Below are 14,712 nucleotides of genomic sequence, written 5' to 3' on the forward strand. Positions count from 1 at the left end.
ACTATATCGTGCTCCCAAGGGGCGACGCTCATCCCATTGTACTGCAGCAAAGGCATCTTCTAAGAAGGCGAGACTCACACAGGGCGCATTTTTGAAAAGAAAGGCAAACGACGATAGTGTCGGGCCCTCTTCCTTGTCAAAGAGGTATAATTCTTTAACATGCACTCAGTGGATAGATCGGACAGTGATGTTTCCTGTTGTGCCATATCACAGGAGGAGCGTATTGTCATCTCCCAGAGGATTCGGATAATGTATCCGTCACGAACTCCGAAGTGGGGAGTGCGATGAATCATCGGTGGCGGAGAGCAGCTATGCGTGACCCGAATTTCACTAAAGAGGCATCCAACGCTCTCAGCTCAACGGATGCTTACATCCGAGCTGCCCGGGATGGACTTGCTGGAGCCACTCACCAACTTTCAAAGGATATGCGGGTAAGTACTTTTTGTGCAGATTCCATAAGCATATACCAGTAGCCCGCGAGTGTTGACGCAGTTGGCCCAACTGATTTAAGAGTCCATATATTCTCAGGTACTCACGGAGAGAAATAACACATTATCCAAGGAGCTAGAAGAATGTCGAACTAAAGTAACTATTGCCACCGTCGAACTGGAAAATTTAAAGAAATCCAAGAAGGCACCGGATGGTAAGTACAACAGTAGCCCGGAAATAAGATTCTGAGCCTACAACTATGTTGCTTAACTATGCATTGTTTTGTTGGTAGGGTCGACAAAACAACTGGAGGAGAGGCTAAGGGCCGCTCAAGCGTACAAACAACATCTAGAAGGGCAAGAAGTCGCTGGTCAGCGTGTGTTGACACGAACCATTACTGAGAAGAACAAACTACAGGATGCAAATATCAAACAAGCCAAAGAACTGAAGGATTTAAGAGCCCAACTATCGGATGCTTTTAAGAGCCCAAGCATGGAGGAGCTCGTGAATTTATTCAAGGGAGCTCGTCGTTGTTTTGAGCTATGGAAGATATCAGCATGTCGGGAAGGCGCGCAAGAGGCCTCGACCATGGTGAAAACAGGGTACACCAGACTTGCGAATCATATGGCCCGGGTCAGACCTCGGGGACCAGATGGACAAGAAATTCATGTGAGCTTACTATATAAAGACAGCTGCTAAGTTTTCTAAACAGGATTTTAAACTAAACAACCTGCTAGAGGGTCTAGAGAAGGAAAAAGATTTTGAGTCCAAGTAGTAGTGTACTTTTATCGACAAACTTATCTCCAGCCGAATTGTAAAACGATTGTCATGGCAGACTTTCTGCTTCGACCTCCAGAACACGAGGTTTGGAGGGTTTCCGGATATTATATCGTCAATAAACGCCAAGGTATGTTCGGAAACCAGGCAGTCCGGTCTTAGTTGCTTAAACAGACAAGTTGTATTCGGGGAGTTATGTTATATTACATTTGATCGTAAGAAACATCTTCCAGAGAGAATAGTTCCGTTAAGGGTTCCTCTCCCTGGGCGAGCATGCGTTTTTGTGCATGCATAAGATGTGATGCTAAAAACCACAGTACACGTTATAATTTGGGGGCGTATATTGCATCAAGGGCAGTTCATTTTTTGTCCACCGACCAATTATTCCCTTAAGAATGCTAGCTTTCGGCTTCATCCGTCTGAGGTACATGTCCGGATAACCCGGCTGTAACAATCGTAGAGGTGCTCCCTTTATGCCCTAGCCGAACAAGTGGGAACGTATGGCATAAGCACAGGAGCCAGGCAACCCAGCTTGGCAAAAACTTAAGTTATAAAGGTACATATAATGGCAAAGACAAGACACATATGAGTGGACAACACACATATATACAGTGAGCTTGACGCTCAAAAATAATAATCATAATAAGATTATGTGTAAATAAGCCCCTAGGTATTATGGGGTATGTACATTTAATGATGTATCCCCTCAAGTGTGCAGTCTATCAGAACACTGGCTCGAAATCAAATAAAAACGAAAAAGAGAAAAAAGTGAAATTGAGAAAAGAAGGGACGAAGAAAAATGTATATCCAGTCATGCGATTGGGCATGGTCCGTAGCCCCCAGAGTACAGAATCGAGTTCTTCAACCCAGTGCTTGTCTGATTCTCACAGAGATTGCACTAGTCTGGGTTCGATGCCGCTCATTATCAGACCGTTAGCCTGTTCGACCTGACCGTTTGTCTGAGGGTGATATACAGAGGCGTAATCGAGCTTGATGCCCAAATTAGTGCACCAGGTTTTTACCTCATCGGCCGTAAAGTTAGAACCATTATTAGAAATGATATTGTGCGGGACACCATAATGGTGTACGACGCCGGATATGAAGTCTATAACCGGTCCGGCTTCGGCTGTTTTAACTAGTTTGGCTTCTATCCACTTAGTAAACTTGTCAACCATAACCAGTAAATATTTCTTCTTATGGCTTCCCCCTTTAAGGGTTCCGACCATGTCTAGCCCCTAGACCGCAAAAGGCCAAGTAATGGGAATTGTTCGTAAGGCAGTGGGCGGCATAAGGCTTTGATTGGCAAAAAGTTGGCATCCAACACAATGTTGTACGAGATCCTGTGCCTCTGCTCGGGCTGTGGGCCAAAAGAAACCCGCACGGAAGGCCTTACTGACAAGGGCCCAGGCTGCGGCGTGATGGCCACTAAGACCGGTGTGTATTTCAACCAAGAGTTGTCGTCCCTCTTCTTCGGAGATACTTCTCTGAAGTACTCCGCTGGTACTTTTCTTGTATAGTTCCCCTTAGTGAATTTTGTAAGCCTTCAAGCATCAAACAATACGATGGGCCTCGGTCTGATCAGCAGGGAGCTCATTCCTAGTAAGGTAGGCGAGGAAAGGTTCAGTCCACAGGGCAATTACAACCATAATTTCGTGGGCTGATGGTGTTATTTCGGTGCCCGGACCCCCGATGATATCGGAACTAAGTTTGGAATCTGGGGGTATGATCGGCTCCGGAATGGTGTTGCCGCTATCATCCTGCCACACTACGGATGGCTTGAAGAGCCTCTCCACAAAGGTGTTAGGTGGGACGGGGTCGCATTTGGCGCCCATGCGGGCGAGAATGTCCGCAGCTTGATTACTCTCTCGAGCCACATGATGAAACTCGAGCCCCTCAAACCGAGCTGATATTTCAAGTACAACGTTGCGGTAAGCCACCATCTTTGAATCTCTTGTGTTGAAGTCTCTGTTTATCTGAGATATTGCAAGGTTTGAATCCCCGCGTACTTCGAGGCGTTGTATGCCCATGGAGACGGCCATCTGGAGACCGTGCAATAGGGCCTCGTATTTGGCTGCATTGTTAGAGTCTGTGTACAGTATTTGGAGCACATACCGGACTGTGTCTCATGTGGGGGATGTCAAGACGAAATCAACCCCCAATCCGGCTAGCATTTTTGAGCCGTTGAAGTGCATCACCCAGTTGGAATATGTGCCGTACTCTTTAGGGAGTCCGGCCTCTGTCCATTCAGCGACGAAGTCAGCCAACACCTGAGATTTGATAGCTCGGCGTGGCTTGTAAATTATTTCAAATGGTAAGAGCTCAATGGCCCATTTGGCGATCCGGCCGATGGCGTCCCTGTTGTTTATAATATCGTTAAGTGGTACTTCGGAAGCCACCTTGATCGAGCGCTCTTGAAAGTAGTGTCGTGATACGTCTCCAATGTATCTATAATTTTTGATTGTTCCATGCTATTATATTACCTATTTTGGATGTCTATGGGCTTTATTTTACACATTTATATCATTTTTGGGACTAACCTACTAACCGGAGGCCTAGCCCGTATTGCTGTTTTTTTTTTGCCTATTTTAGTATTTCGAAGAAAAGGAATATCAAACGGAGTCCAAACGGAATGAAACCTTCGGGAGCGTGATTTTTGGAACGAACGTGATCCGGAGGACTTGTAGTGCAAGTCAAGAAGCAATCGAGGCGACCAGAAGACAGGAGGGCACGCCCACCCCTGCTGGGCATGCCCCCTGTCTCGTGGGCCCCTCGAGCGGCTACCGACGTACTTCTTCTCCTATATAAGCCTACATACCCCGAAAACATCCAGGGAGCCACCGGAGAAATATTTCCACCACCGTAACCTTCTGTATCCGTGAGATCCCATCTTGGAGCCGTGGCCGGCATTCTACCGGAGGGGGAATCCACCACAGACAGCTTCTACATCAACACCATAGCCCTTCCGATGAGTCGTGAGTAGTTTACCATAGACCTTCGGGTCCATAGTTATTAGCTAGATGGCTTCTTCTCTCTTTTTGGATCTCAATACAATGTTCTCCCCCTCTCTTGTGGAGATCTATTCTATGTAAACTCTTTTTGCGGTGTGTTTGTGGAGATCCGATGAATTGTGGGTTTATGATCAAGTTTATCTATGAGAAATATCTGAATCTTCGCTGAATTCTTTTATCCATGATTGAGTTATCTTTGCAAGTCTCTTCGAATTATCGGTTTGGTTTTGCCTACTAGATTGATCTTTCTTGCCATGGGAGAAGTGCTTAGCTTTGGGTTCAATCTTGCGGTGTCCTTACCCAGGGACAGAAAGGGTTGCAAGGCACGTATTGTATTGTTTCCATCGAGGATAAAAAGCTGGGGTTTATATCATATTGCTTGAGTTTATCCCTCTACATCATGTTATCTTTCTTAATGTGTTACTCTGTTCTTATGAACTTAATACTCTAGATGCATGCTGGATAGAGGTCGATGTGTGGAGTAATAGTAGTACATGCAGGCAGGAGTCGGTCTACTTGTTATGGACATGATGCCTATATACATGATCATTCCTAGATAATCTCATAATTATTTGCTTTTCTATCAATTGCTCGACAGTAACTTGTTCACCCACCGTAATACTTATGCTATCTTAAGAGAAGCCACTAGTGAAACCTATGGCCACCGGGTCTATCTTTTATCATATAAGCTTTCAGTCTACTTTTATTTGCATCTTTACTTTTTGCATCTATATTATAAAATACCAAAAATATATTTATCTTATCATATTATCTCTATCAGATCTCACTTTCGCAAGTGGCCTGAAGGGATTGACAACCCCTTTATCGCGTTGGTTGCGAGTTCTTTGTTTGTTTTTGTAGGTTCGTGGGACTTGTGAGGAGCCTCCTACTGGATTGATACCTTGGTTCTCAAAAACTGAGGGAAATACTTACGATATTGTGCTGCATCACCCTTTCCTCTTCAAGGAAAACCAACGCAAGCTCAAGACGTAGCATGTCGCAGCTTGCGGGATGCCATAAAGACCGCATATGCTATCTTTTGATAATGCGGGTATCTGGATTTGCATGGTGTAAGGACCGTCGATACGTAATATACCGGTTTTTTAAGTGGGAATTTATGTCCCTCTTCATCTCGTTCTACGACGAGCACCGCACTCACCACCTGGTGAGTTACCGATATCTAGAGAAACATCGGTTCTCCGATGTTTGGTGCGGCCAGGATTGGCACTAGTAGAAAAATGACCTATTATACCGGTTCATAAGGACCTTTAGTCCCGGTTCTATAACCTGGCACTAAAGGGTGGGGACTAAAGGTACCCCCCCCCCCCCGTTTATTCCCGGTTCAACACAAACCGGGGTCAAACGCCCACCACGTGGCACGAGCCCGCGCGGTGGTCTGGGGGACCTTTAGTACCGGTTGGTAACACCAACCGGTACTAAAGGTTTTTTTTTAATTTATTTTATTTTTTTGAAAAAAAATTGATTTTTTTTTCTGGTTTTCAAATTTCTGAATTATTTGACGATTTAGTCTCTAATCACTCCTCATCATTGCTATAATCATCCCTCATCATTGCGAATCGTCTAACTTCCTGGTCGGTCACCCATCCTCTCACTCTCACTACTCCAGCTTGAGCACGCTTAACTTCTGAGTTCTATTCCCTCTAGTTTCCTAGTCTGCACTTGTTGTTTACCTGACAATAGTAAGCTGTCAATCCTATTAACCCTCAGGAGTCTAGCTTGAGCATGAATCACATGTCTCACCGTTTGATTTTGAAACTATTATTCTAAAACATAATTATTATTTAGTAATAGTAATATTTCTTGAATAAGTGGTTTGACCATCGTTTGACCACAGTTTGACCAGATTTGACCATAGTTTGACCAAAAGTCAAAAAAACTAAAATAACTATTTATTAACACTAATATTTCTTGAATAAGTAGTTTGACCATAGTTTGACCACAATTTGACCACAATTTGACCAGATTTAATTAAAATTTAAAAAAAATGAAATTTAAGCATTTTTTTCCTCTTTAGAATTTGAGAATTCTAAAAATTTGCAAACAGGCCTATGGGTGTCAAAATCGGATGCGGATTTTCATGCTGGTTGTTTCGATATATTATACGTTTTTTTCGACATCATATGCAAAAGATATGGTCGTTTTACTTTTTCATAACACTTTTTTGCAAAACATGTCCAAATTTAAGTTTTTAAATTTTCCTAACTAGTAGATGTAGTAACATAACTACATCTCGAAGGATTTTAATTTTTGATGTTTTTATCATTTTCTTGAGTTTTTTACAAAACTGAAATGGCGATACACACGGGGAGGTAGAGTTTGAAAATTGCCCTTTAGTCCTGGTTTGTGTCTCCAACCGGGACTAAAGGTTAGACACCTTTTGTCCCGGTTTGTGACACAAACCGGCACTATATGTTAGACCTTTAGTCCCGGTCCGTGTCACAAACCGGGACTAAAGGGGCTCGTGGGGCACCGGCCTGACGCCAGCCTGCCACCACCCCTTTAGTACCGGTTCATGCCACGAACCGGTACTAAAGGTTCAACATGAACCAGGGCTAATGCATAGCCAACCATTAGTGTCGGTTAATTTACAAAACGGGACTAAAGGGCTGAACATTAGGCCCTTTTTCTACTAGTGTGGGTTGCTTGCTAGCAAAGTTTTTATTTCTTCCAGTCCGGCCATGGCGGCATCCGTCCACACAAAGTGGTTGGTGCGGCAAAGCAGGCGATACAGTGGCAATGTCTTTTCCCCTAGTCTGGAGATAAAAAGGCTCAAAGCTGCCACGCATCTAGCTAGTTTTTGGACCTGTTTGAGGTTTATTGGCGTTGCCAATTGTGCCAGGGCTCAGATTTTGGCTGTGTTTGCTTAGATTCCTCTATTTTTCACAATGAACCCAAGCAGTTTTCCGGCTGGAACACCATCCGTATTGAGCCGTATGTCATATGCTCGGAGGTTTTTGAATGTAAGGCGTAAGTTATCCACTAATGATTTGACATGCTTGGTTTTGATGACTACGTTATCTACATATGCCTCCAAAGTTTTGCCGATTTGCTTTTTGAGGCATGTTTGAATCATGCGTTGGTAGGTTGCACCGGCGTTCTTGAGCCCGAAAGGCATAGTGTTGAAGCAGAAGGGCCCATATGGGGTGATGAATGTCATTGCGGCTTGGTCGGATTCTTTCATCTTAATTTGATGGTATCCAGAGTATGCGTCGAGGAAGCACAGGGAATCATGTCTTGTGGTCGCGTCAATAATCTGGTCAATGCAAGGTAGCGGGAAGGGGTCCTGATGGAAATCCTTATTAAGGTCTTTGAAGTCGACACACAGGCGCCAGGATTTATCCTTCTTCGGTACCATGCCTGGTTTGCTAGCCAGTCTGGATGTTTGATCTCTCTGATAAACCCGGCTTCGAGTAGCTTGGCTAGCTCCTTCCCCATAGCCTGTCGTTTGGGTTCGGAAAATCGGCGAGTGTTTGCTTAGCTGCTTTGTATCCTTTCAGTATATTGAGACTATGCTCGGCCTTCGTGGAATACCTAGCATATCAGAAGGGTGCCAGGCAAAAATGTCCCAGTTCTCACGCAGGAATGCGCGTAATGTGGCGTCGACCATCGGGTCCAGCTGTGCCCCAATGGAAGCTCTCTTCTTGGGGTCCGTCGGGTGGAGTTGAAATTTGACTATTTTGTCTGCTAGCTTGAAGGAAGTGGATTTGGGTCTCTTATCGAGGATTACAGCATCCCTATCTACCGTGGAATGCAGGGTGGTTAGTTCTTTGGCCGCGAGGGCCTCGGATAAAGCCTCGAGGGCTAGAGAGGTGGTTTTGTTTTCGGCGCGCAGTGCTATGTCTGGATCACTGGTGATAGTGATAACTCCATTGGGCCCGGGCATTTTGAGCTTCATATACCCGTAGTGGGGTATGGCTTGGAAGCGTGTGAATGTGTCTCGCCCCAGCAGGGCGTGATACCCGCTGTTGAAAGGTGCCGCATGGAAGAGTAACTCTTCGGACCTATAGTTTTCCAGCGTGCCAAATACCACGTCGAGTTTGATTTTTCCCGAGCATCTTGCTTCCCGACTGGGGTTAATACCTCGAAAGGTTGTGGTACTTTGCTCAATGCGAATCTTGTTCATTTGCATTTTTATTGAGCGTATCTTCATAGATGAGGTTCAGTCCGCTGCCGCCGTCCATTAGCACTTTAGTGAGCCAAAAGCCGTCTACAATTGGGTTTAGGACCAAAGCGGCTGGTGCCCGGACTGAGCGGGATCTTGGTTTGTCATCAGGGTTGAAAGTGATCTCCGTGTCATTCCAAGGATTTACTGCTGTCACCTGGCAGACTTCGGCGAGGTCGCGGAGCGCCCTTTTGCGCCGATTATTTGATGAAAAGGTCTCAAAGACCATGAATACTTTGAGATCATTGTCCTCCGAAGAGTAGTTCTCTGGGGTGTTGTTGGTGAGGATACCCTCGCCGCTCTTGGCCACTTGCCGGAGTATCCAACATGCTCGGAGGCTATGTGTTGGTTCGGTGTTTGGCGTCATGTGAATTTGACAGGGCTTGTTGAGCCACTCCTCGAGGACCGTTCTATGCCCCGTAAAGGGATTGATTTTTTTGTCCATGGGAGGGTGATTAAGTCCTCCGTGATGGTGTATCCTTTTTGCCCGTCCGGGAGATGGCCTAAAGGCATGTGGTTCCCAGCGGGCTGTCTGGGTTTTGCAGGTGCTTTCCATTGCGCAGTACTTCTGTACTATGGGTGCAAAATCTGAAAAGGGAAGAACGCGACGACGGTTGAGGGCTTTAAGGATTCCCTCATCCGTACAATTGTTGCAAAATACCGAGATCACGTCGTCGTCGCATCAATCTTTGATCCTGTCTTTAAGAAGGAGGAATCTGGCCCAAAAGTGATGGACTATTTCCTGAGGCTGCTGCTGCACATACATTAAGTCGCATATATCCGGAGGACCAGAATTGCTTGGGGAATATTGCTTGTGGTGGGTGGGTGGGAATAAATCCGCACCCTGACCCGCTGTGAAGTCCGGATTCTAAAGAATTTCCAAGGCTACAAGCCCGGGGTCCGGAGCGTCCAGTGAGTTTTTAGGCTCTACGCCGGATTCTATGTTCGGAGGGTGGGAATAAATCTGCACCCTGACCCGCTGTGAAGTCCGGATTCTAAAGAATTTCCAAGGCTACAAGCCCGGGGTCCGGAGCGTCCAGTGAGTTTTTAGGCTCTACGCCGGATTCTATGTTCGGAGGGCGGGAAGTGTCCTCCCAAGAATGGGTATCCGTACCTCTGGGCTCGGAAATCCGAACATACTTTGTTCTCCACGTAGGAGGAGAGTTATTGTCAGCTTGTTCCTCCACAACTGCCACCTGATGGGTGATCGGCGGAGATTTGATTTCTCTCTGATCGGGTTCAAGCACAATTCGATCATAGTCTAATGCGACCCCCGGGGCGGCGATGCGATCTAGCAGTTCGTTTAAGGCCGATACATCTTCCGGATCCATCTTGTCGGAGTATTCAGGGCCGACGCGGAGACGATTTTTGGTGACAGGCTGGGCTGCCTTTGGCTTAATGGTCGAACGAGCGCCCATAGTGAAGCTGCCAAGCCGGAGGGTTTGCCCTAAGGCTAGGGCTCCTCCAAAAGTGATATTATCCTTGATGATAAGGTGAGCCGTCAACCCTTCTATCGACGGCACGGAGGAACTCTCAATGAAAGCACCAATGTCGGTGTCAAAACCGGCAGATCTCGGGTAGGGGGTCCCGAACTGTGCGTCTAAGGATCGAAGGTAACAGGAGACAGGGGCACGATGTTTACCTAGGTTTGGGCCCTCTTAATGGAGGTAATACCCTACTTCCTGCTTGATTGACTTTGATGAGTATAGGGGTTACAAGAGTTGATCTACCTCGAGGTCGTAATGGCTAAACCCTAGATGTCTAGGCTGTATGATTATGATTGCCTCTACAGACTAAACCCTCCGGTTTATATAGATACTGGTGGGGACTAGGGTCATACAAAGTCAATTTACAAATGAAGGAAACTACACATCCGGACGCCAAGCTTGTCATCCACGCAAAGGGGAGTCACATAGTCCATCAGCCCGGCCAGTATCAGTCCATGGGGCGCCGGAATTACGAGCGGTGGCACGAACGGGGTGAAACTATTCATTGCTACAGGGATCCTCTTTGATCCGATGGCGCAGGTCATCCAGCAGCTCGATCCGATGGCCCAGATCAGATCAAGCAACCAGATCGAACGGCCAGGAATGCCAAGCGGATGAGGAGGCTAGAGGATGAGTGGAATCCTTATTTCTCGATAAGTTTCCATGGCTAAATTGACTGCACACTTTACTTCTCTACAGGGAGGAGCAATTGACTGGGGCTTCCGTAGTGGCAGGGCCTATGCGTTGAACCCGGGAGAGCGCAGGTTCGAATCCCCGCTAATTTATTTTTTAACTTCGCGGGAGCATTTGCGTGATTTAAGTGCAATGCGGGGGTCTTATCTGCAAAAACAATATGCCACATGTCACATGACAGGTGGGGCCGCGTGGTCCGATACAGCGTCAATATAACGTTTATACAACAGCGCTTAGCCTGTTTTGCAACGATTAGTCTCAAACGTGGTACTGACTTGCAAAAAATCTGAATACTGGTACTGATCTGTTACAACTGCCCCAAATATAGTACTTCCTTGCAATTAACTTTATATGTTTGCGAAGCTACGTGATAAGCAGGCTGATGGATTGATCTGACGTATGCACATATACACGAATCGATTGATTGCTCGCGAGAACTCCTAGGTAAGTAAACTAACAGTTGCACAACTCTAATTGGATCGAGTCAATTAGCCTTATAGTAAGTGCTTGATTTTCTTCTTCTTTTCTAACCCCCCTAGCCGAGAGTCCATGCACCATGCATGTTAAATAAGTTTCCATTGCTAAATTGACTGCACACTTTACTTCTCTACAGGGAGGAGCAATTGACTGGTCCTTCCGTAGTGGCAAGGCGTGTGTGTTGAACCCGGGAGAGCACGGGTTCGAATCCCCGCTAATTTATTTTTTAACTTCGCGGGAGCATTTGCATGATTTAAGTGCAATGCGGGGGTCTTTTCTGCAAAAACAATATGCCATGTGTCACATGACAGGTGGGGCCGCGTGGTCCGATACAGCGTCAATACAGCGTTTATACAACAACGCTTAGCATGTTTTGCAATGATTAGTCTCAAACGTGGTATTGACTTGCAAAAAATCTAAATAATGGTACTGATCTGTTACAACTGCCCCAAATATGGTACTTCCTTTCAATTAACTTTATATGTTTGCGAAGCTACGTGATAAGCAGGCTGATGGATCGATCTGGCGTAAGCACATGTACATGCATCGATTGATTGCTCGCGAGAACTCCTGGGTAAGTAAACTAACAGTTGCACAACTCTAATTGGATCGAGTCAATTAGCCTTATAGTAAGTGCTTGATTTTCTTCTTCTTTTCTGACCCCCCTAGCCGAGAGTCCATGCACCATGCATGTTAAATAAGTTTCCATGGCTAAATTGATTGCACACTTTACTTCTCTACAGGGAGGAGGAATAAGGTATTTTTCATATTCCAGCAATTCTGAATTTTCTATCAGTTCACGCACTTCTGTGTAACTTGACATGGATTTTTCTTAACTCCTAGGATGCTAGCGAAATATTGCATACCCGGACAACAGGTTACCCCTTTTCCTATTTATTAGTAGCTGGTTACCCTTCTTTTTAAAATCTTCAAGACAAAAATCAATTTTGTCCATGGTGCTTTCAGTGTGGAAAAAAACCAATGCTCACATGAGCTAATTTGCAGGATAGGAATGTAGAGGAGGAATCCAACAATTACACGTGCAACTCACATGGATCAATCAAGGTTCTATAGTACTAATTCTTTAATATTTATGCAGAGGTGTTGCACTTTGTTAAGCAGATTCACCCTTCCAATTTCCATGTGTGACAATGATATTTCTATGGGCCGGGAGACAATGTTACTTCATCTCCCTTCTATCTACTGTTATATCATACGTAGTGGATGCAAATTTAATGTGGTTTTAGTGCACATAAATTGCTACTGGTAGAACTTTTTCTCATTTTCCTTATGATCCTACATGGCTTGAAAATATCTTAATTCATATGCACAGAAATCAAAGTTTAGGTTCCTCTTTAGTTTATAGAATGTATTTTAAGTGTACAATGTTTTCTTTCACAATCAAGTGCATGGATACTTATTCTTCCCGTTGCAACGCACGGGCACACTAGTAATGACAAATGTAATTAGGGGGAAATCACCCCTTGCACAGCGACTGTGCGGTTGCCCCCTCAACCGATGCCTCTCATCTCTCCCTGGAACCGATGCATTCCATCTGGATCGTCCCGACTTTCCAATGATCAATCAATAGAAGTTTTCATTCTTACTTCAAAGAGAAACAAGCTACTCGAGCTAAGCAAAGCTAAATGAGTTCACCCTCACAAAAGTACTCTGCTCCACTTGGCAACTACTGCAAGCAAAAAATGTTGCTGCCTTTTAGTCTTCTACTAGAACGCATAAAACCTTCGCCAGGATGGAGCGCTACAAGCTTTTATGTGTGCATATTTAGAAATGCATATTTCTCGAATAGTGGCGCTACATGCAAACATGTTTCTGGCCTGGCGAAGCTTAGTAACAACTTGCATAGCCTATTGCGCTTGCTTTCAGTGACGGAGCCATGGAATCTTATCGTCATCGTTTTTAGCACCGTTGCCCAGCTGACTAACCGTTTCAAAAGAGCAACTTCATGTTCAGTTCCTGTGAAGCCCCAAATTTCAACGTCTTGGAGGCGGTCCAGCAGGAGTTCTTCGGTTTTCCAGTTTGGTGGCTGATCACATATGCAGTCTGAGGAGCAGAACACTGTTTGCGCCTGAAATAAGAGTGAAATGCGTCGTTAGTTCATTAACTCAAATTGATAGCATACTTTAGGACAAAATTAGGTAAGTGATCAGATTTGGGCCATAAACTCTTTTATTTCATCAAATAAAGCCAAAACCGATTCAGGAGGGGGAAACCAGCTACGTGGCTGCCACATCGGTTACCGACCGCTTGTGCTTGGATTAATGTGTGGTGTTCTTTTTTACAAACTGCCCGTCACAATGCAGCTAATGGCATATTGAGGGAAAAAAAATTAAAAACCAATTGTTCCGTTGGATTTGAAAAGTGCAATCAGCTTGCTGACCACTAGAGCTTTAGGTTGTTTGTGTAGTATAAGAAGCAGCAGACATCTACTCCCTCCGTTCCAAGTTATGCCTGACCAAGTTATGGCTGAAACCTACCTTTGCTTTCATGCCAAGAAGGATCCAGTGGCACGTCACCACGGCACAGGTCAGGTCATCTGAATTCACAAGAAACCGGACACCATTCTGGGTGAGGCATACAATGGCCTTCTCCATCACAATAATCTTGTCAATCTGGCATGGAGTGCACTACTGTGGTTGTGTTTAGATGTAGGCATCAATGCAGCACCCAGCGTTTGCAGCCATATGTTCTAGATGGTTGTTGTGCACAGAATGATGCCCCAAAAGGTCCTCAGATATACTCCGTATAAACCATGTACATGAACCTGCTTTACCAAGCTAAAAGCATGCGTATGGTCTATGGTGCAAGAATTCCTTTGCATCCTTTGCTCATTGTAATGTATACATTCCGCTTCAACTTAGAGCAACTCTAGCAGATGCGCCATGTCGGTCTGATCACCATAATAATCACCTGTAAGGTGATGGTGGCCGAAACGGATGGTCTAGCAGAGTCGCCATATGCTCTCGGTCTACATAATTTATGGAGGCCGCTCCAAATCGAGCCCGCGAGCCTCCATATTTGGAGGCTTGGGGTGCAGATATGGAGCGGCCTCCAAACCCAACTGCTCGCGTGGGAGGGATGTTTCAGCCTAGCCTCTTCCTCCCGCGTGCTGCCCGGTCAATGCACTGTCGCCCGTACAACTACTGCTTCTGCCCTTGCCTATGGTGCAACCGCTTATCCACCGGGAAGAGCGCCCGTTAATGGCTGCCGCCGCGCTTCGCACCTGTTTCCCACCGAAGCATGCCCATTTGCGGGTACATAAACCGGGCCACCCTGCTCGGCAGCGCCACTCAATCATCTGCCCCTTTGCCGACCCCACTCCTCGCCCATCTTTCCCTTCCCCTTTGTCAACACACTCACCCCCCCCCCCTCGGCATGTCGCGGCAGACGCGCCATCCTTGCGGACCTTCCCTCGGCGAGACTGAAGACGATAAAGCCAAGAGAGAGTTCTGTGAGAGCATGTGGGACTACTCCGAGTGGGTCGAGGAGGACACACTCCGCTAGGCTGAATCAGCCATCTGCGCAGCCCACCTTCCCGCCGGCCAACACTACTTTGCCCGCACGTTGGCAGACGCCATGGCAGAAATGGACGACATGCTCACGCCTGTGTTCAGAAATGTGGCCCTCTCCCGCATCA

This window comes from Triticum aestivum, chromosome 6B (assembly GCF_018294505.1).
Source record: "Triticum aestivum cultivar Chinese Spring chromosome 6B, IWGSC CS RefSeq v2.1, whole genome shotgun sequence".
Classification (NCBI taxonomy): domain Eukaryota; kingdom Viridiplantae; phylum Streptophyta; class Magnoliopsida; order Poales; family Poaceae; genus Triticum; species Triticum aestivum.